This window comes from Halictus rubicundus, chromosome 18 (assembly GCF_050948215.1).
Source record: "Halictus rubicundus isolate RS-2024b chromosome 18, iyHalRubi1_principal, whole genome shotgun sequence".
NCBI lineage: Eukaryota > Metazoa > Arthropoda > Insecta > Hymenoptera > Halictidae > Halictus > Halictus rubicundus.
The window spans coordinates 6,371,218-6,395,216 of record NC_135166.1 but is presented as its reverse complement, the minus strand read 5'-3'; the positions used below and the strand labels follow the sequence as shown (position 1 = coordinate 6,395,216).

The window sequence follows — 23,999 nt, the reverse complement described above, 5'->3', positions numbered from 1 at the left end:
TGTCTCGCACCCTCGACCCGCCGCAGCGTCGTTGACCGGAAAACTTGGATTTTCTTTGAGCGGTACGATTCTTTTGAGTTTGAGTAGAAATACAGTGATTTCTCTATATATGTCGCCTAGGCCTGGACGATGAACGTCGCGGAATTATCCCCACTACCGCGGGGTATACCACCGTGAGGGACCGCGAAGCTCGAGAGGCCTCGGACGTCGAGGAGTGGAAACATAACACGGCTAGAGCATGTCTCCTGGACGATACATGACGCTGGGGAGACCCGTGTTGTTGGCATATATCGAGAATTCACTGTAACTGTTTAACCCCTTGCTCTGTGATATGTTTTACAGATACGGTGGTTACATCTTCGTTGTTCGTGATTTTCCTTGCTGTTTCCTTTAACCCTTTGCACTCGAGTGGTGACTCTGAAGCACCACTAGAAATTGTTGTGGCATTATTTCAAAGAAATTACAAAAAATATCACAAAATATTTGTTACATTACAAAATCTGTATTTAATAGATTACTAAACATTGAAATATTTTATGTGGAAGTCGCATCAGTTTCGTATGAATAAAATGAAAATATTCTAAGACGGAAGAAAAATTTAGTTTTAACATGAAAATAGCGCCGAGTGCAAAGGGTTAACACTAGAACGACCGGAGCAGTCAAAATCACTGATTCCTAATTTTTTCTTTTACAATTACTGAAATTGTAAAAATGTTTTCATTGGAAATTTTTTTATGAACCTCTTCATTGAAGCACATATTACAATAAAAGTTGTATGAAGTCTAAATGGGCACAGTCTTGTCACTGTTACAAAGCAATATACGTCAGTCGCATTTATTGCTCGGTCGTTCTAGTGTTAATAGCTAAATATCGACAACTAAAGAAATACAATTATTCCGGTTTGGAGGAAACTAATAAGCAGACTGTGGATGATTGTGGGGAAGAGGGAGTTAAATAAAAATTGATTTCATCTTTTAATTGTTATGTTAAAAACAAAATTACAATATTCCTGAATTTCTCTGATGTTTTATTTAACCACGGTGTGGACGTCAATGCAACGCTTCGTTCAGAACGCCCAGAACGAGGAAGAAGGTGGTGCCCACTAAAACCCGTGAGAAGAACCACAGTAGATTTCGAGTTTCACCTCCGGACTATAGATTATAAGGAGCGTAAGGATTTTAACGAGAAAGGATACCGTCGCAATGGGGATTCGCTTAAGAAAAGAAAAGCTTTGGTGAATCAGCGTCGCTCATTCTGTCGCGTAAGTGCACCTTGTTTATCCATTCGCGCTCGAGATAATTAAAACAATCGTTCCTAATCGTCTTGGATCTGTGCTCGGATGATGCTAGACACGGCTCGAAGCGGACGAAATGAATGCCATCTTTATGGATTTGCTTGCTGTACGCCTGTCCTGCGAAGATTACCAGCCCGGTGCTTCGATCAGATTCTCCTTTGTTTGAACAGACTGATCATTACAGTCTACGTATTTCACAAACATGATTTTTGGGAAACATTTTTGGGAGACGTTTCTAGAAAAGATTTTCCGGGAACGATTATAGGGAAATCTTTTAATGTGCACAAAAATCTAGAATTTAATAATAATATAATATAAATAGTAATAAATTGACTCGTGTCTCAATTCTTAATTAATCATGGGACATTAATATCATTTTCAAGGGGACGCTGTATCATAAATCATGTGACAATTTTATTTTGTTTTATGTCTTTTAAACTATCAGATACGAGCACGTCATTTCATCGCGTTTTACATAATTATACCTGGAAGCCATATCGCGACGGGTCCAATATATTCAGGTCCCAAACAGGGCCGAAAACATAATCTGATTCCGGATTCGCACGCGTGTAACACATTCAAGGTTCCACTTTGTCAAAGTTCGGTCGGCTATCCGTGCAATGAATAATCCCCGCTGGATCCTCGCGTATCCCGAGATAAGACGCGTAAGCTAGTCGCGGTTCGCGCTTATGGCGAATGCGGGACGCAATCAAGAAAACGACAGCGGAAATCTGCAGTAAGCCTGGCGGTGTCGCGGCCGGTGTCGAGCTAAATAAATGAACGCGCTCGCGAACACTACGAGGCGGAACGAGTCGCGGAAGTGAACGATCGCGGGTAGCAATTCATAGAGGGGCGCGTGGGAGTCGCGACAATTCTGCAAGGAATTGCGCCGGTTATCGAGACAATCGTGGATCTCTGTCATCAATCTATGTGGCCGCGAGCGACACGCATATCTGAATGCTTGGTCGACCACGAACAGTGGCGCCTAATGGCGCGCTCATTGACATACAGTCGCCACGGATTTCAAGGGAGCCGGGCCTGACAATACCTGCAATGATTAGATTGCCGTCGTTCGCGCAGCAAATGACGCGAGACGTACCCGCAACCAATGTCACCGTAAAGAAGCGACGCCTGTGACAGGTCGTTGCTTTTCCTGGCGAGCTGGCATACTCTTGCTGATGTCCGGTAGCATCCTCCCCCGCGATTGCGTGGCAGATTAAACGAGCCAGTTCATTGTTCGAGTCCTAAACTGAAGTTTTATTGGGAAACGTTTCGTTCGATAGTCTGCTGGTGACTCCACTCTGCTCGAAGTACGAGAACGCGAAATGTTTGAAAGGTGTGTACACCTTTTGGATACTTAGCAATTTTATTTCAATAATATACCAATGCATAATATATGTGGAATAATTAGACTGCGGAACTTCATGCAATTTTGGCTCATACAAATTTTCAAAAAATCCTAGATCATTAAATTCGATAGAATTTAGTACGATGTTTATGTATTTTAGATACATAGGCTACATAGGCTATGACTATTAAAAATAAAATTCTATGTGATTCCACTTTATTAAAATTTGTCTACAAAACTTGAAAACTGCATAAACCACGACGAACATTGACTTACACCGCTTTTGCATTAAATGGCTCAATTACACTGTGGATTTTATGGATTTTAAAATGATTGCGTGAAATTTTTAACGCTGAAAAATTTACAATAATTGGGGGTGAGAAAATTAAAAAGAGAAATATATTTTTATATGATTCCTGTGTCTTGCAATCATTGTAAACAATTTACTTGCAGCCTAATAATAATAATACAGGGTGGCCCTTTTAAGTATGGCCACCTATATACCTCTCGCCTTATTGTAATGCAACAAATATTATTTACGTAATGTGCATGGTGCCAAACGACGAATATCTGATAAGAATTTTTTTCCCAAGGTCATTTTTTCCGGAGTTATGAAGGTTATCTGTGTTTTTTTTCATGGATAACTACATTTATTTCAGATATGAATAATATACATTCAGTAATCTATACTAAAAATAGAAATAGAATAGAAATACACATCCAGATGTGTATAATAGTATGACCTTGAAATGACCTTGATCTCCGCAAATTAAAGTTTTACGTGAAACCGATGTCGAATATTGATGGCCAAGACTGGATTCATGAATTCATGCTCGTACCGATCGATACCAATCTAATGGACCCGAAATAATATAATAAACCAACAAATTGTACAGATACTTCCGTATTTTAGTGTAAATGAGTTTAAATTTTGTGGGGCAACAGTACAAAGCCAGAAAAGTCTGAAACAAGTAAAATCCGCGAAATACGTACGTAAATAACAATATTGTGGGACAGCACTGCGAAGACTGGAAAGTACGAAAAACAGTGAAATCTGTGGAGTACCGTGCGTAAACTTAAATTTTGTGGGGCAGTTCTACGAGGAATGAAATTTACCATAACGTAAGTAACAATTTTCGAGGCTTTTAGACATGCGATTGTAAAATTAGATGTTGGCCTACTTTTCCACGACTGGGGTACCGAAATTTTACAGAAAACTTATGCACGTAAGTACACTTCATACGTTTGCATTAAATTCGTGAAATATTAAAGAGCTCGTTTTCAAACCCGTGGTAAGTTCTGAATTTCATTAATTATTTCATTAATTTACGAACCTAATTTTGTGAGTTTTGCCGTTTTCAACCCCAACTTTTCGATTCTTCATTCATTTCCGAAGCTAACTTTGCGACTTTTGTAATTTTCGACCCTAACTTTTCGATTTTTCATTCATTCTCGAAGCTAACTTTGCGACTTTTGTAATTTTCGACCCTAACTTTTCGATTTATCATTCATTCTCGAAGCTAACTTTGCGACTTTTGTAATTTTCGACCCTAACTTTTCGATTTTTGCAATTTTCAACCCTAGCTTTTCGATTTTTCATTAATTTCCGAATCTAACTTGGGGATTTTTGTAATTTTCAACCCTAACTTTTCAATTTTTCATTAACTTCTGAACCTAACTTTGTGAGTCTTGCAATTGGATGAGCAACGCTGCTACAGTATCCCGCATCGCTGAACTTCCGATGTAAAACTACAGTATTTTTAACGATAGAGAAACACTTTATAGCATAAAGTAAGATATCGGCAATCATAAAATACTTTGGAAGTTAATATGAAACATAGATAAGTCTGCGGGGTGAAAAAATTACCCAGTTAATTATTATGCGCGGCGACGCGCATCAACAGCGGAGAGATTTATGTTAATCTGATAGTGAACGTAATACGAGGATATTGTATTGAATATCATAGAAATTATCCGTATCTAGGTAATAAAGATAAGGACGCAACGAAGCCGGCTATCCTTTCCTTTCGCGTAGACCGAAATTAAGGTAAATTATAAAGTGAAAAGGAACCCGTGGGCGACACTTCGGGTGCAGAAGCTACATCACTTTTATCGATTTATAGTTCGCCTAGAGTACCGTCGATCCGACGAGATAAGCGAGCGTACATACATTCGCGATCTATATGCTGATGAATTTACGGTGTCTATTAAGTATTAATATAGATAAGTTACCTTCGAGGCAAACGAAACGTGCTAAACGGAACAGCAAGTTCTCTCTCTCTCTCTCTCTCTCTCTCTCTCTCTCAACGGGCCCGGAAGATCCCGGAACCTGACATTTTCGCTTGCAAAACATTGTTAGGATTTCAGTAGGACTATAACAGCGGTTTACTACGCGAGTGCAAAGAAACTTTGTTGGACTATTGTGAAGTTTGCCGCACGCGGAGATCGCCGTGTCATCCGACATTCCCGTGTGGTAAGGTGTTCTATAATATTTCCCAGTCGAGTCATTAGATGCTGTAATTTTAATGCTTGATACACTTTGGCTACTTTGGGAAATGACTAACGTGAATTGTTACTGGCAGGACCGTTTCATGATTCAAATGGTGTTACATGGTCTCATAATGGTTCTACAATGTGCCATTTTTAATATGGTCTAAAGTATGCGCTGAGTTAAATGTGCAAGATGAACAACGTGATTTAATTACCTTGAATCACTCGTTCAATTTTTATTGCAAAAAATGTTAGAGGAAAACATCGCTTGATTAAAAAAAAACGTAAATATTACGGTAAGCAGAAAATTTCCTTTCAGGAGCATGTTTGTCCAAATTTTAATATATTATAGTTATATATTATATTGTATACTATAATACAGTGTTATATGTTATTATAGAAGACATTCTGTTGGTTTGGATCTCAATTATTATGAAAATTTTCCTGCAACGTTTCCCCATCATTTCTTGAAATTCCTCCATTTTTCCTATCCTTAAAAACAAATAAAATATTCAAGGTAAACAAATTACGTTTGTATAGTGTCCTATAATAATCGATATTATTTATTTGACTTTCCTGGTAAGTAAAGAAGATGTGAGCTAGTGGGAAAAATATTTGTAAGTCAGTATTACCTATACAGATACCATGGCTGCACCATGTATTTATTCATATGTTGTGGTAGACTGCAAATAAACAAGAAATTAGGTAGAATGAAAACGATTATAGTGGAAAGCGTTCATTAAGCTAAACATGTCCTCATAGTAATAAATAGGGAGGTTTATTAAATGTTAGGTGTGTGGCTAGCAGAACAACGATTCATACATCATAGCTAAATTATTTGTTTATTGTTATTTTGTAATGGACCGAAAATAAATGAGGCTTACGTAGAGGGAAATCAATTTTCGAAGGTTTCAGCTGGAAGCCAAATCCACCCCCTACTGCGATAGAAGGGTTTATCGAGTTTTATGGGATAGGTCAGCGTTACAACGATTCATGTATCATAACTAAACCATTTATTTATCGATATTTTGTGATAGATTGTAAATGGATGCTTCACATATTACAATCCAGTCATTCGTTTACGAATCTTTCGTTACGTGCTGCGAACAACCAAGGATTCCGTAGCAGGAAAGATATTTTCGAAGGTTCCAGCCAGAGAAGCTAAACGGACAGCAATAGGTAGATTTTTCATCACTGCGAGGAGTAAATAATGTCTAATCAACCCTAAGTCCTGAAAGCAATCCTTTCCCTGTAAAATCAACTTTTGTGATTTATTACTGTTACATGTCAGAACTGGTTCCCTTCGCAACACATTGGATGCACTGCGTAGACACGACCGAAGATTTGTGCTACGACTTCTGTTTACAACCCTGTGTTTACGTGTACCTCTCGTGTTTACAACCTCGGACTAATACACCTCGAACTAATACACCACCAACTCTGTGTCCAAAGCAGAGTCACCAGATTAAGACTTGTCTCCACACTCGATCTTCCCCTGCTACGACGCTCCCCTCCACGGCCCGGTCACGTGACACGTTTCGCCTCTGTCGTGCGTGCGTCACGTGACTAATCTGGAACTGGCAGAGAGAGAGAGGGGGTAACTATTCTCCCTCAATTCGAGTCAATTCCCCTGGTCTGGCGACTCTCGTCAGAAGCTAAATACAGTGTTTACACGATATATGTCCAAAACACGGGTCTAGCCAGGGACATATATCGGTCAGGAGACACTTCGATCCACGCCGAGCGTAGGAAAGGACAGCGAAGCTCTAGAGGCCTCTCACGGGGCATGCCCCGCGGCAGTGGGGATAGTTCCTGGACTTTTATCGGCTAGGCGTTTGGGACATGTATAGAGTGAACACCGTAATATGATCATAAGATTGAGAGAGGTGATAAAAGTTGATTTCACAAGGAAAGGATTGCTTTTGGGACCAATGGTAATTAAACATTTTTTACTCCTCTCGGTGCGCACTATAGGGCCTAGAAGTATCGAACCTTTTTTTTCACCGCCCTGTATAATATAGGAAATATTTCGGTAGTAAAATCAAACCATCCGTTTGCGAATATTTCGTGGTGGACCGCAAACAAGCAAGAATCACGTAGCAGGAAAGAAATTTTCGGCGGTTTCGTCTAGCAGCCAAGAGCACCCCCGCAGCTGTAGGTGGAGGGTCTCGTCGAGTTTCAGGAGAGGTTAGCGGGAAGCAACGAGGGTGAAGAAGAATGCAGGGGTTCGGACTGACATGTATATCCGTGGCAACCGGCGCGCGCGGCGTCTCCTGGCACGAGGGTAACCGGAATAGGAAAAACAGATAAAAGAGGCCGGAGCTCCCCGGCATCGGCTACCGAAGACGCGACGAAGATAAATGACATAATATCGTGCCGGACCGGCCGATCATTGCCGTAGAAACGAAATCGAGTTAGGCGAAAGCACCGCCACGGGGCAATTGATCTCCGGCGATGCTTCGTTACGTTCGGCGACAATGAAATCGGTCTGATACTCATCAGGGGATGCCAAGGAGATTGGTTTCTTCTCGAGGACGTCCGTATCTCTCCATGTCCGTGCATGTATACATACACGTCTACACGTCCCTTTTCCGCTTCCCCTCCCCCACCCCCGAACGCCATCGAATCGGTATAACCTAATCTTTTCCACCTGACGTGTTTACGTTCGCCTTTTCGATCCTCATCCCTTCAGGCGAGAAGCAGCGCTGAATTTTCATTACCTTCTGAGCAGTTCAATCGGGGAATATTAACATGCACAGTTTAGAGCCTTTAAACCGGCGCCTATTGATTTCCTATGGACGTCTAAACAGAAAGGGCAACCCGTAAAATATATACCGGTGCTTCGGAATATAAAGTACAGTCTGACACACAACTATTGGATCGTCCCGCGAGTAATGCGGTTTTTCTGCCAGCCGAGCTTGAAATAATGGCACTCGTCACGAGCGCCGCTTATCTGCACCGTGTATGCAGCTACCTTTCGACTGCGCTGTGGCTGAGGCTCGCGAGCTTATGTCAAATATCACCCTCATTGTATTCGCTAAAGTGTAAGCCGTTGTCCAATGGCTTATTTTCCAGCTGGGATGGTTGCAGAATTTGTCTAGATTTAAACAGAAATTTTTTGGGCTTAAGTGTTCAGTGTGACAAATTCGTTGGGTCCAGTGTCGTTAGTCCTGACTTTTCAATTTGTGTTTTATTAGATGAATTACTTTGATTTTATCGAGTATTTCGCGTTGCTGGGATGGCCGTCAAAGTGTTGAAGAGCATTTACTCCGAAGTCAGACCTAATCGGTACCTGAGCATTTATTCCGAAGTCAGGCATCGTTTGTAAGAAGCAAGTACAGTGAATTTTCGATATTTTGTCAATAATACGGGTCCTGCCTGCGTCATGTATCGTCTAGGAGACATACCCGAGCCGTGTTATGTTTTTTCATAGCCTAAAATTCATAGTCTAGAGGTGGCGTCAAAATAGTTGAAGAAATGTTTAGCAGAAAATATGGTGGACATTTCCATTTGCAAATTTAATGAGCAGCTATGGTAAAATTAAAGTAACAATTTTCTAGGAGAGAATATGTTGAGGTAAATTCTTTGAATAAAAGATTTCTGACATTTTACAGAGATTGGAGTGTTAAAAGATCGTTTATTGTTACCTGGAACGTGTGAACATCCCTCTACAGATGATTTTCGTTCCGGGATCCCTGAAATGTTCGTTGAAGACATTTTGCGAATTATTGCTGATCAAATGACAATAACAATGCCCGCCGAAAAACCCGGATCACTTATGAAATAACCCAGTACTACCAATCTCGTTACAGAACATACAGAGTCTTCCCCAATACACGTCCAACAAGATTTTTTGCCATTGATAGGTGCGAATTTTTTCAAAGAATATTGCAAAAAACATATGCCACCAATTGTACAAAAATTGTATTAAATATATGAAAGGTTAAAACAACTGTTGCGATTCACTATAGTACAGACTTTAGTACGCATTAATAGTACAACTGCAATAAATTGATGTATAATAACTAAATAATACAATTTCTAATAGACCGATGATCATTCTGAAGATTCAAGGACCAACGTAAATACAAAGTAAAGTTAGTCACGACTAGACTGCAGAGTTTGTGCATGCATAGCAAAAATGAGTGAGTGTGATTTCAAACAGTGGAAAAATTAAATTTAAGAATATTAAAACATTGAAAACATAACCAAAGTCCTAATTGGTTCTTACATTTTGCAATTGAGAAGCTACAGGGCCACTTGCTTCCTACCTTAATAATTGTAATATGTTGGAAATAATAGTATTGTTAAATTCCCGAAATGTTTATACGGTTTTACTCTTGATCCACTAATTTTTGTTACAAATGGTTGAAATCCGCAGTCTAGGCATGTGACTTAATCACCAGCAGGACACGTCATAAATCTCGATTTCCCGGAGGGGTGACAGGAGTTAGCATTCAACCACTTGGAGGGTTAACGATCGTCGAAAGTCGAGCCGCGAATTTGAAATCTGGAGGGAAGTCCGCAATATTGCCAAGCTGTCGTCTGCTTTCAATAAGGTCATAGCCCTTTCCACTGGGAAAGAAGATAATGGCTCATCGGGAAAGGGAGAAAGTCTCTGCCGACAGGAAGTTACTTATAAGAATTAAATATTCCGGTATTGGTTAAGTCTTTAAACGAGTTGAGGCGGATTTATCGTCTCACGGCTGCAAGAAGAGAGATCGATCCTCGATTCTCTGCTTATTTTTAATCGAAAAAGAAATCCTTGGTATTAACTGAATCGCCGCGTGTCGCAATAAATCGGGGGATAGTGTCACAATACTTGTAAACTCTTCGAATGTCTTCACAGACTTGTTTTTTACCCATTTCAACCAAAAATCATAACTTCTTTCGTGACTCGAATGCTGAATGGATCTTAACAACATCTTAATTCTTAAATAACATGATTCTGAACTCGGTACACTTAAGAGCTTAACAACCTTCGTTAAAGCTAATTGGTTGTACTTAGATCTGTACCTATGTGTGAACGTTATTATTAACAAGCTGAGTCCTTGCTATAGTGTTACAAAAAATACAGCTTGATTGTCAATTTCAGATTATTGATATGACCGTGAATTTATTAGAAAAATTTTGGACGCTAAAAATAAAGAAATATCGAATAATGGTGTTTTAATGTCATTTTGTCGACAACTAAATAATTTAAAAACTTTTCAACTTGAAACTATGAATTAAATGAACACTGTCCAAAGAATGACAATCACAAAAATATTTCTAAGCACAGCCTTATTGAATAGTAGTAAAGGAATCATAGTAAGTGGGTACACGGTTACCGCCATAAGGGTGAACTAAGCCCTTATTTTCATCTCCCAGAAGAAATCCAATTAGTATTTTTAAAAAACAACGTTGGAAGCGATAAATCCTTCTCGATTCCTTCGATATATAGAAATCAGTGGAATCTCGTTTTAAGAGCAACAGGTTCTACGCATTATACGCATCAACTACACATTTGTAGCAAGCACTAAGCAGCGAATCACGTTTGTACGATGAAACGGGTTTCACAGTTGTAATAACTGTAACTGTACAGAAGCAACTGACTTCGTTTAGTTAAATCAGTTTGTTTTCTACGATCTAGTGATGACGTTTCCGATCCAGTCGATCCGCGCCGTGCGCTATCCGCAAGTTGCACTCGATGCAACTGGATGCAACTGAACCGTGATGTGTTACGCATCCTTCCGGGGAAACTAAAAATAAAATTTCGTGGATGTTCATTAAAGTTTACATCTGATTGGCACACCAGGAAGCTTACTATCAACTATTTTCCTAATCTTAAACGCAGTCAGATTCAATTAAATTTAATTAAAAGTCTTCTGCATTGATTGTAAGAAACGGCAGATGAACCGAAATGTCATTTCACTTTCGATAACTTTGATAAATGGGAAATAATACATCGATATTTTCAAAATCTTATCACCCTAATAAATTTTACCTACTCATGTTTGTCATAAATGAATAAAATCCGGAGTCCAAATATATCGCAGTAAAGAAAAGAAAATTTATATTTATTGTATACCTACATTCACTTTAATGGATGTTTATTTATTGTACGATTGATATTTAATGTTTTGTTTGAAATCTTCATCGCAAGTCCGACTCGCTGCTACACGGGAAATGGTAAATAAAATTGTTTAATTTCAAATGTAACCGCTTCTGTTTTATTTTTTAATTAGGCACGCACATTTGCAATCTGCGGATTGTAACATGGTAATAATCTTTCGGAGGAAACGGCGTTGAAATGCGTTGAAATTCAATTGCGATCGAATCACGCACCCATCGAGCCTAATTGCTGTAATTTCGAGTATGATTCCCTTAACGCAAACCCAATCAAAAACTTCTGTGCCCCGGAGAGGTTCAAGGAAAACGTGTTTCATTGGTGGAAACAGTCATAAATTCGTTAAAAATGGATTCTAGATCAACGATACATCGGCATGTAGGTATGCAGGTTCTGCTGGCCATGAAAGGAGCGATATTTCGATTGCTCGAGCGCACAATAAAATTTACTTTAGTTTTTCGAGAATTTATATACAACGTTTAGACATCGGCGAATTAATTAACGATTTTATAGCATCAGGAACATCGGCGTGTACAAATACATCGCGATTTTATGTTGCACGCGTAATTCGCGAAGTAATTGTTTCTATACGGGTACGTAATTCTTGCGTGCACATACACGATCAAACATTATTTTACTGTACACGTGATTATGCGGTTTGGATGCGCGAATTGCTTATTTTGGTTTTACGAGCGGTCTTGTGCTTCTTGGTACGAGAAATATACGGTGGCTTTTAGCCACGTGGAAAAATACCTAATGGTAAGATGGGATCAAATGTGACACGCGAGAAAAATAGTCTAATAATCGAGCATTAAGAACGAGTGTGTGGCTGTTTAAACATTGCAAGATTGAATTTAATCAGATATTACGTAATTTTGATCAGAATGTGTGACTGAATAAAGAAGTTTATTGAATAATTTCCTGTGGAAGTGTCTTCATATTTTTGTGTGTCACTAATTTTATTAAATGTTGCTGAATATACAGGGTGCTCCAAGAATGTACTTCCTCGAAAAGGGTGATTCCTAAGGACATTTGGAATAACTTGTTCCTTTACCAAAATGTTTTCCGCGGCTTTGTTCAGGAGTTATTGATTAAAATCACGGACCAATCAGAGCGCGGCTATAGTTGTCGGGACCCGCCTCGGCAACATGTCCCGCTGAGCGTGGCGTTGGCATTGGCCGAGCCGGAGTCCGTCCGCTGTAACTGTGCTCCGATTGGTCCTTGTTTTTCGTTAATAACTTCTTAACGAATTCGCGGTGAACGTTTCCGTAAAGGAAAAAGTTATTTCAAATGACCTTGGGAATCACCCTTTCCAAGGGTACACAACCTTTTTGGGACAAGCTGTATACATTGGGTGTACGCAAATACACCTTTTAGTCTCTCCAAATCATTTTTCATTCGGTTCCATTAGTACCGACAGTACAAAATTTAACAAACAGCATCCTTCTATTAGAAATTGAACAGATTCAAGACTATGAGAAAAGAAAAATGTGTTTTGAAGCGTAGAGAAGCCCAAACCGTTTCCACATGTGTTCTAAAAACATTTTCGCACGCGTGGCACGGTGTTATCGGTGTCTATCGCAATTATAAAACATTGTGAGGATAATTGAACGCTGACACGTTCTAAGCAAATTGATTCCGACAGGCCTCGGCATCGAGCGGCGAGGGTAATAGGATTTTAAACGCGGTCTGCGCGGCGCGTGCAGGTTCTTCGACGGGCAGTTTGTTTTCCGCGGAAACATCATCAGGCGTAGATTCGCGCGCGAATGCGGCCCCGTGTGTCGGGATGAATTCGCAGAAATATACGGGTGCCCGGGTCACAGTGCGCCCTCGACTCTCGCACGTTACGATCATTAGGACGCGGTTATATTTCATCGGGCAGCGTAATAATAATCTTACGAAATTTATGAATACATCAACTAATTGCTGTTGTTGTGTTTACGATGTCTGTAAATATTTACTCGGCGCGGCCGTAAAACATCGCCGTAAATCGTTCCCCCGTCTCGCTACCGCCCATTTTAGCATCATCGGCAGCTCGCTTATTAGAGGCCCAGCGCCTCTAAATAAGAGAGCAACGAATGCAAAGACGATTCCCATATTCAGGCCACCGGTAGTACATTATATTGGTACAATTAGAACGACCCAGTAATCCCGGCCAACCCCGTGGTCCCGGCCACTCGTGCTTAATACGTAACCCAATATTAACTGTTGATCGTGAGTCTCGGGCCGGGGCAATCACGTGGCCTATAGTCGAAGGTGGTCCAGTTCTAGAAGTCACTGACTGTCGCCTCTGTCTTGTTGCACATCGCATGCACAGTCCCGATATCATAACTGTGCTAACAGAGTCACTAATTCGTAATGCAACCATTATTGCTAATTATTCGCCATTCCTCAACGATTCCAACGACCTTGCAATCCACTATGAAGGTTAATAGTTCCAACTAATTCTCCCTGTTCATTGACAAATATTTTCTATATCGATACCATTTCTTTTTTTCAATTAATATGATGAATTTAGTCGAGCGCTAATAATAATACTGTGCTAATAATAGTAATTATTCGCATTAGGGAACTTTCGAACCATCTCAATGACCGTGAAATGCGTTGCCAAGATCAGCATTGCTTAAAGGAATTCCTCAAAGGAATTCATATCATCAATATCCAATGTTCTACATACGAATACTAAGCCTACATTATAAAATACTAATGTAAAGTACACTTAAAAATTTTTCAGAATCATCTGTTCCTCCGTCGGGTCCACAGCATACTATTGCTAACTCGCGCGAATACGTCCGAATAATTGTCCCTGTCTTTCGGAGCCTACACTACACAACACAGTTTAAGAAATCGCGACAGTGAACGAGAACATGTTACTCCGACCACGAATAAAATAATACTACGATTTTAACCCTTTGCACTCGAAGCCATTTCAACTCTAGAACGAAACATTTCTTTCGACCTAGAATATTTCCCTTCTATATATATTTTTTCATGCCATACATACGAAAATGGTGCAATTTACTCGTAGAGTATTGAATGTTTAGTAATTTATTAAATACAAACAAATTTAATAATGTAAAAAATATTTTGAATAATGATACTGCAATTTTTAGTGGCCCACCCCTTACAGTCGCCATTCGAGTGCTAAGGGTTAACCGCGTCGCTCCCACGGAGGTGTTACGGTCAGGTTATACTAGGCAGGTCAGACGCTGAGGCTCTATAAACACTAGATACAAAACCAAGGTAAACAAATTCTGGCGACAGAGGGGCCGACCCTGTTTCCCGGAATTCCCTGTTTTCGTATCTAGTGTTTATAGGCCCACGGCGAAGCGGTGAAAATCGCAGTATTATTTTATTCGTGGTCGGAGTAACATCTCGTTCGCTGTCACGATTTCGTTAAGTGTGTTGTGTAGAGTTTAGTGATTGTGGTCCAATTATTCGCACGTATACGCGTGAGTCAATAATTGTGTGCCGTGGATTCGACGGAGGAACAGACGATTCTGAAAAATTTGTAAGTACACTTTACATTAGTATTTTATAATGTAGGTTTAGTATTCGTATGTAGAACATTGGATACAAGGTTTTCTTTCATATTTTGCAATTTTAAATTTATAATCCGAATGGGCAGGGTGACAATGATTTGGTACAGTAGATGGTAACACTAGATTTACAGAGCACTAAAAGTGACTATTTTACATTATTTTACAAGAATAACAAGAACGTGTCTATCCACATTTTCATCCATTTTTTAAATAGTATATACCCAAAAAATAAATTTGTCGAATAACTCCTCATGGATGCATCTTTATAATGTCAATAATTGTAAACTACAAATATTAGATCCCGTCATTTTGACTGGTCCCGTGAACCTAGTGTTAAATTTCGTTTATCTCGAGGCACGCACACGATTATGTTCCGTCTCATCGACACGGTCAGGTGTACTGTAGTAGTGGGCTTTTGTCTATACGTATAACTCCACGCAATCAAATTTTGCAGAAACTTTAACGGCTTATATCTTGGTAACTATTTGTTTGCTACGTGTGGTTCTTTTCAAACTTTTTCTTTTCTCGGTGTTGATGTAAAACAAACTTTAACAACAATTTTCTCTGTGAGGTGTCAGAGGTGTAGATTCACCCCTAGGACGGATGACCATTACTTTTTATACACCCTGCATGTTTGTGTTCGTTTCGAGGTTAGTTTATCTAGGTGCTGTGTTAATGGTGTCATTTGGTACGACATTTAAAAAAAAAACAAGTTGTCATAAACATAAGAAAACCGAACGCAAGGAATATTCGAGCGAATGTAAAAAGTGTTAAGCTAAGAATTCCACCTAGAACGATGATTGATAGTGCTCCGATTATGTTTAGTGCGTTCTGTTCGTGGCGGAAATAAGCTCATTCTGGGCAATAATGATAATCTGTAGTGATGTACCGCGTCTTATAGGAGGCTTATCTATCGAACGGGTATATAATTAGTTTTTATTACCGGTATTTATAGCAGTCGCGACGATAATACGTATACAGATGTTCGCGTTTCTTATTTCGTGGAGGGCTCACCCGATAGGTATCCCTTTGCTATGAAACCCCCAGTGATTTCTAATACACTATATTTACTATTAGTTTTCCCTTCGTTATCTTGATTACTGGGCTTCGGTAATATCGTCGATCGGATGTTACTTTTATTGCTCGCGACTGTTGCTGCATCATGCAAACGATCTTAACTCGATTTCCATGCCGGAAATTCCGGACCCCGAGACAATTACTCGCGGAGCTAAGCTTGTGCAACGAGGAGTCGGGCGTTCTCGATCGTAATCTCGAACTTCTGATACAACAAATTTTTTAAGCAATTCGACGATGTTTCAAAACGTCGCGAACCCTTCGTGAAATGTTTCCGAACGACTCCTCTCCATGCACAAGCAACAGGAATTTTATAAAACCGCGGCAGGCAACGATACTTTTTCAAAGGTATTTAAACTGAAAATACTGTCATAAAACGGCTCATTCCGCTTCGAGTGCTCGAACGTTATCATTCGGTATTATATTTTATGCAATAATAATGGCTAACAGGTATTCAAAAAATTGAATCAAAGCACAAGTTCTATGGTACATTTACTTTTACGTAGCCTCGTTTATTACACAATAATCAGTTATTATTACGTTCTTTTCATTACTCGTATGAAATATTATTACGTATCAGCGCCAGCGCAAGGCGTTCCCCGGCCCCGCGCTTTATATGGCTACGCGTTGAATTTTGATGGCGTAATTGAAGGCTTTGCAACGAATCAGGCCAGAAAAATTATATAATAATACTCTACCTATATAATACGTCGTCCTATATAATACGTAATAATGTGTTTATAATAAATAATTTATTTATAAGTGTTTCCTTTTTGGCCCGAGAAATTTTTGAACTCGGCGCCCCAAAAGTTTACGTCGGCCATTTTATTTATACTACGTTCCGCGTCGCGTGATAAGCTGAAACGTTTAAGATACTACTCCCGATCTGTAAGCAAGCTTTTTTTAATAGCTACGAGCGCGCCATAACAATTAGTCATCTCCGTTTCAACAAACTTTAACAGCGCCGTGTATCAGCATATTTCAGTTTTAAACTCGCATTTACATATTCCGTAACGAACTATAAATTACAAAATATTATTTTCATATTTAATTACGAAACTTTCGAGCCAACGGTGGTTATTATCGAAGAGCGATAAAGTAGCCTTTTGCCGAGGAATGCGTGCACGATTTTTTCGAGAGAAATTATTGTAATGGTCGGATCGATTACACGGATCCCTGGGTGTAAATCTTTTATTTTTCCCGTGATCTTGCACCGGCGCGTATCGAATTGTCTGAACTCTCTGCACTTGTTGAACTCGCTGAACTCTCCGGTCTCGAAGACCAGAGGACCTTCCTCTTATTGGAGCTCCTTATAGGATCGTCTTTTGTCATACTCTTCCGTGAACGTCGTCGAGACTCTCGAGATTTCTCGAATCCTCGTTCTCGATCACTCGTTCCACAATCCCTTCTCAGATTCGACCGACCACGAGATTTCCGGTATTTATAAACCCATTTTGAAATGCAAAATTATCAATACTCCTAAACGATCCTCAAATTGATCCACGAAGTTTTCGTACAGAACGGCGAAATTTATTCAGCTTCTTCGATCATCTCTTCAATTTCGTGCACTTGCAGTCTCACTTTAATTGTGTACAATATTCCATTATGTTAAAAAATCAATAAAATTAGATTCGACGACAACATCGCGTTGTTTTAATTTCTATTCATTTTGTAAAAATTACAAAATCACCACGTGTTCAAATTTAAGACTTAAACACTGTATTGGTTTAAACAGTTGAAAATCCATCATTGAACTGTCGTGATATTTCTTGCAAATTATAAAAACATCGAGTGCACAAATATAAAGGAAAATATAAAGTTTGAACGGTTTCAAAGTACTAAACATTCCGATTGTATCGTTGCGCTATTTTCTAGAAAAATTTATCACAAAAGAGACAAGTGTAAAATTAGAGACAATTATTTATCGATCCTGAAACTGCAGATTCATTTGACAGAAAAATTTCAATCTCAATGAAAAGGGTACCGTAAAAACAATATTGCAAAAAACTCCAAAAAAATTTGTATTCATTTTTATGAAAAGAAGTGTAATGAATAAGGTGTCCAAGACTGTAGCTCACAGCCTAATAATTATGCATGCAATAAGGCATTTGAGAGAGTAAAATTGTATAAGTGATTCAAAGAAACTTTCTATGTACTTTTTCATAAAAAGTAGAATAATGAAAGAAAAAAGTCGACAAAATTGTACAAACAATTCCATGAAACTGTGTACGCTTCTTTCTCGCGAGAAGAGCTATAATGAAAGAAGTGTCAAGCTAGTGGTTCCCAACCGAACAATAACGCAGTTATTATTAAGTGGAAGTCCTGCTAACAAGTACTCCACGTCCACAAGCACTACGAATTCCAGAGAGAAACCCGTCGCAATCGTCGCAACACCATCAATCAAAAGAACAACGCCGAGCCCCGACACAATTTATTTGCGACTCGGTATGTCAAACATTTAAAACAGGAAACAATGTCTGCGAACTATAACGGAACACGCATTTCCTACGTGACGCAGTATCGGTGCTTGTTTCTGAACTTCTCTAACGGTAACTTCAATCTTCCGATCGAATGAAGAAGTGACTGGTGGTATGTATCCGAGGATGAAGCATCAAAGCGTTTAGCAAAAACCGACTGCAGAAAGATTGGTCTCAACTGCTGTTACTATTCATTGTCCGGTGAAAGAACCGGAGAAAAAGTATTCGATGTCGCCGGCGAACGTGACTGCGTATGAAACGTGAGTTGCTTCGACGGATAAATATTTTATGTTGCGAAAGACAGGCATTAATGGAAAGTAATGGCGATAACGATCGGTAATCGTCCTTCCGGAGAACGCTGAAATCGATGCTGAATGATCATCGATAGATCAATATTTCTTCGCGCCTTTGTGACATAAAATTAGTAGAAGAAACACGAAACGGTTAAAATGCCAGAAGAATTTCATACTAGGACTACTAGACGAGTCAAAATAACTTACTTTTGATTTATTCTTTTAAAATTATTTAAATTGTACAAATGTTCTTATGAGAAGTTTTTGTCCACTTCCTTATTCAGTGAGTTATTGCAATAAATGCCTTAGGAGATCTGGGCGTACTTGGTAATTTAAACGTCAAGGATACTACTTTAGAATTATTAAAATTCTGGAAAACAATGTCTCTAAATGTTTCGTTTCGTTATTAATTAAAAATTATTATTTTTAATATTTAGAACATTCTTAATTTGTCAATATTGCTAATATTTGTAATATTGCTAATATTTTTAATATTCCTAATATTTGTAATATTGTGAATATTTCGAATATTTCAAATATTTTAAATATTTTGAATATCTCTAATATTCCTAATATTTTGAATTTTTGTATATTTCAAATATTAAAAATTTTTCAATGTTCCTAATATTTGTAATATTCCTAATATTTGTAATATTGTGAATATTTCGAATTTTTTAAATATTCCCAACATTTTTAATACGTCAAGATTTTTCCGATTGACATTACCATACGGAGAATAAACAGTATGGTTTTCCGGCTTTGTTACGTGTAGAAAGTCGTTGTTGGGGATCACTCCATCGATCACAGAGAATCTTCCAAGTGCGAAGAATATATTTTACGAGTTATTTAGTGACCCTAAACACAGTTGATAGATCTTTCCGGATGGTCTGTTCTTGATAGGTTCATAGTTCTTCATAGACTTAGCTCAATGCAACCACCTACTCCGTTTCTTCGTGGTGGCTATAAACTGTACAGGCATGAAGACTCGAAATATGCCACTATCAAACGTGACGATAATTTTCCGGAAGTTTTATTCGTTTTTCGCGGTGGGTTCCTAATACGACTCCATTGTTCGAATTATTACGAGACTCTCCTCGTTTCCAATAAAAAGTACTTCCTTTCTTTTTACACATTTGTTCAATCATAATCCTTCTCGAATGACCACGTACAAAATTTTGTTTAGAAAAGCATAAGCTAGGAGAGGAAAAACCTTTTAGAAGGTATAAAAGTTTACGACCTTCTTGTTTCCGAATGTAACATGGAACATTTTTGTTTGATCAAATTAAGCGTCGTGTACGATGGAAAATTGTCATCTTCATTTTACCAACATTTTATGAAAACATATCAATGCACACACACGATTAGTGTAGCCTGAAATGAATGAGTTCTTACGTTGCCTTTTTGTACAAACCTTCAAACATTCTTTGTGTGAAAATTATTTCAATATGTTACGTTTCTTTCTGACGCAATTGAATTTTAATCTATTCATTTGAAATATACTGCCACGAGAATACGTAATTGTTGAATTATCGTATAAATGAAGAACAGAATTTATTGTGCAGCTATTTTTGAAAAGTGCACGAGGGTTCAACAAAACTCATGGCACCTGCCTATTTTTCATGCTTTCAAACATTTTGACAACAGAAATAATACACACTTCCTACTACTATATACTATAATATTTAAAACATGATGTATTCTTATTTAAATCACGAGACCATTCTTCACATGACTTCATTTAGAATTAAAGTGCGAAGGGAAAATGCAAGAATTTATAGTGCAACTATTTTTAAGGACTGTACGAGAGTTAAAAAAAATGACGAGACCTGTCTATTTCCCACGCTCCCCAACGACAAAATTCTAAAAAGAGAATAATACAAAATTCCTGTTTCTAAATACCATAAAACATTAGATTCCCCTCTGCGTTGCAACTGGATACATTCATTTAAAGTACGACGCCCCAAACGCTGCGAGTCGTCGAATTAAAGTGTAGATAAAAAAATCGGAGAATTTATCGCGCAACTAGTATGTGCGAGGGTCATGCAAGGAGCCGTGCATTGTGCATTTTACGTTTCGGATCGGCGAGCGCGTGCTCGAAAGTGTCAGGAAAGTGTTTTTCGCGATCGTGCCGGTGAAAACACGGGAGCCGAGCGGTGCCCCGTGAAATATATTAATCGAACTACTTCCTTGGGGGTTCAGTCATACAGCCCGAAGGATCCGCGGCAAAGTCGTTCGCTCGTAAAGTACAAGACAAAATCGCCATAAATGCGTGCGTGACTGAAATATGGCGTAGTAATATTTATGAGATGCTGTTACCTGTCAGTTACCGGCTGAAAAGAATAATAACCGGCTCGGTTACCACGCCTCGCCACGCATTTATTTATTAATAACAAGTTACACAAATCAAAGTATCGCTGCCTTCGCGAATGATAGCTTTTATTCGTGGCGTGCACGTGGGAAAATCTTTTGTGGGCTCGAAACACGTTTGTTCACCTGTTCCGCATTCTGTATTGCTGAGGACGGTAACTAGCCGTGCCAGTGATAACTGGTAAAAATAAATAATTTATTCCAAAATTAATTCGAAAATCAATAGATTAATAATTTCTTGGCGGAAATAAAAATTTTATTCTATATTTACGGTTGATTTTCTCATGTAGGTTCAATTGAGGAACGGTTCAATTGAGATCCATGGTTCCTGTGAGATTTTTGTTCCTCGCGATGAGTACTATGCGATGCAGCAATAAAATAATTTGACCTTGAAGAAAAGGGTCAAGGTCAATCTTACCGTCCACTGTTTTAAACAGATCTCCACCGATTCAGAGGCGCAGAATCACGCTATAGTGGTCACGGTACATCATTGTGAAACACTTATTTTTATTAGTTTAGATATACTTATTTCTAATAGTGTTAGATTAGTTCCGACATGTGTTAGTAAATGTAAAAAACTTATTGTCTAATACATTAGCTTATCTGTCAACGAGAGGCAACGCCGATGCCCGTGGCCACCGGTCGCGATCAATTAAATTTTTATCATATCGATCAACGCCGTCAGGCAAATTAAGGAACAATGAGACCCGCCAAGATTTAAAATGCAAATATCAATTTGATATCGTTAATTAGCTCCCGCGGGAGGGACTGGATAAACCGCGGATGCTCTTATTACTATCCAGAGTACTAGCTGTCAGTTTATTATCCGGAATAATATTTTAATGCGCAGGCTAATCTGCTATAACAATCGTGCCTCCCTTTGCTCTGAAAGCCTTTTCATGAAAATGCACGAACGCAGTTGAATCGTTCATTTTATCAAGTATTAAATTAAATATAATCACAGCTTAATCATACTGATAATACTAAAACGAGAAACGATGCCTTCCGAGCCTGCAGATAACATTTTTGCGTATCGCAAATTCTATTTAAACAACAACACGTTTCGCGAATTAATTACCGGATTTCGTGATTTTTCTCAGTGAACACAAATTTTTGCAACAATATTTCAATTTACACTACTACTGGTGCGTTCATTTAATGAGAATTCGAGGCGAGTCGGTGGTGCAAATTAATTGGAAATAATGTCGACGTTACATTCCTCTGTGGAATTTACGAGCGAGGTTGTCAAACTGCAGAGACACAACAGAGCAGGATAATCATAAGCAGACTAATATTATAACGTTATGAAATTATTGCGTTAGTTGAGAGATAATCCTGTGGAAAGAATGCAAGCATTTCCTTAATAAAGTTGTCCGACACGAGGCAAAAGCAAGCGAATTATGCAAAGGTAAGTGAAACAATTTCCACCGAATGAACTAACAATACGCGTTATCAACGGTTGCGAAGACGCGAAGCACTATGCGAGTTGACTTTTGATAACAGAACACGGATGCGATGTTAACGGTAGCGTGGTATACAATTACAGCCGGCTATGGTCGTGTCAATTTAAAAGTACGGGGACAGAGAACAATAAAGACGGTAACGTTATTTAGTCGCTAATGCATGCGACAGTTTGCAGTTACGCAGAAGCGAATGTCATTTAAATTGCAGAGCCCGTGCGAATAAATTACGCAATTTTATTAGCCTCCTTTTAGATGAATTTTTAATTGAAATATTTAAATGTAAAAACGTTGGGATCAGTTTAGAACTAATGGTATTATCTATACTTTTGTACGTAATTTTGTCAGCCGGTGAAATTGTTGCTTCCCATGTTGCGATTTTTCTGCTACAATCTATGAAAATGGGAATTTGCATAATGATCCGTAGACTAATTACGACCGGTGTTCCGTTAAAACGGTTTAGTATAGCGGTTCGGTTATATAGACATCAAGGGATATCGTTACCGACGTCAATTTAACCAATTTGATACACAATGTTGCAATAAATATTGCATAACTTCTTCGTTTGTATTAGAATTGAAGGAACTCTATCGACGCTTGTACTAAAATGTAACATTAGATAAGCAGCTTGAGAAGTTCAGTTAATTAGAATTGTTCGAAACAATGAGACTCGAGGTTACATTGTACGCGGTATATTACTTTAATTGGCTGCTTCTGATTAATCTACTTTATTAAGATCGCTGTCTTGGAGCGCACGCTAATGTACTTATTTATAAAATAGCAACGTACTCGATTTATCTTATATCTTTAATGAATTTTTCCATGGAACGATACTTGTACAGCATTGTGATATTTGTTAGAGACTGTGGATTCTTATGCAAAATTGTATTATTCGCAAGATGCAGCAGTTACAATTATTTTTTTTTGTCACACTGACTGTCCCACGATCAGTTTCACATTTTTTATTTTGTAATTATTTAAATTACAATGGTGCTTCCGTTAGAAATTATTAAATCAATTTCTACGTTCAAGCGTGTATTGTTATAAAAATTGCGAGAAATCTAAATAAATTCATTCCTGTAATTTTTATAAAACAACGTGTACCAGTCCCATTTTGTGCTCGGTACGGTTAGCGTTAATAGTTCTGAGTTGAGAACTGTACAACATGATTTTAAAACTTTTTTAATATCCTCAGTTTTATATTCTACCTATTCGTTTTTATTATAAATGCAGAAAGATTCTAGTTATGAAACATTCTACACGCGCGTTAAATAAATTCTTCGAACGGGGGAAGAAAAATATTTCTCTCTTAGATGTATTTTTACACGAACGCATCGCAAATGAGGAGCAAAATGTTTACGAAGTTTCGGTAAACTTTTCGGCAGTATCAATACGCCCTCATTTCTAACGAAGCGGAACGCAAACGAATGAAATTCGTTTATATTCAGCGTCGAATGTCTTTCATGTTTTACCCGGATACTTTAAATTATACACGAGTTATTTTCCGTAATTAATACTGCGCTCGCGCGAACAAATATTCATTTC

At 38.5% G+C, this 23,999-nt stretch overlaps 1 protein-coding gene across 1 annotated transcript in view; it reads right to left on the bottom strand.

Moving 5' to 3' along the window:
- The window catches only part of LOC143362983 (autophagy-related protein 16-1-like), a 54,766-nt gene that overhangs the window by 4,282 nt on the left and 26,485 nt on the right, over nt 1-23,999 (bottom strand). The gene's annotated exons all lie outside the window — the stretch shown is intronic.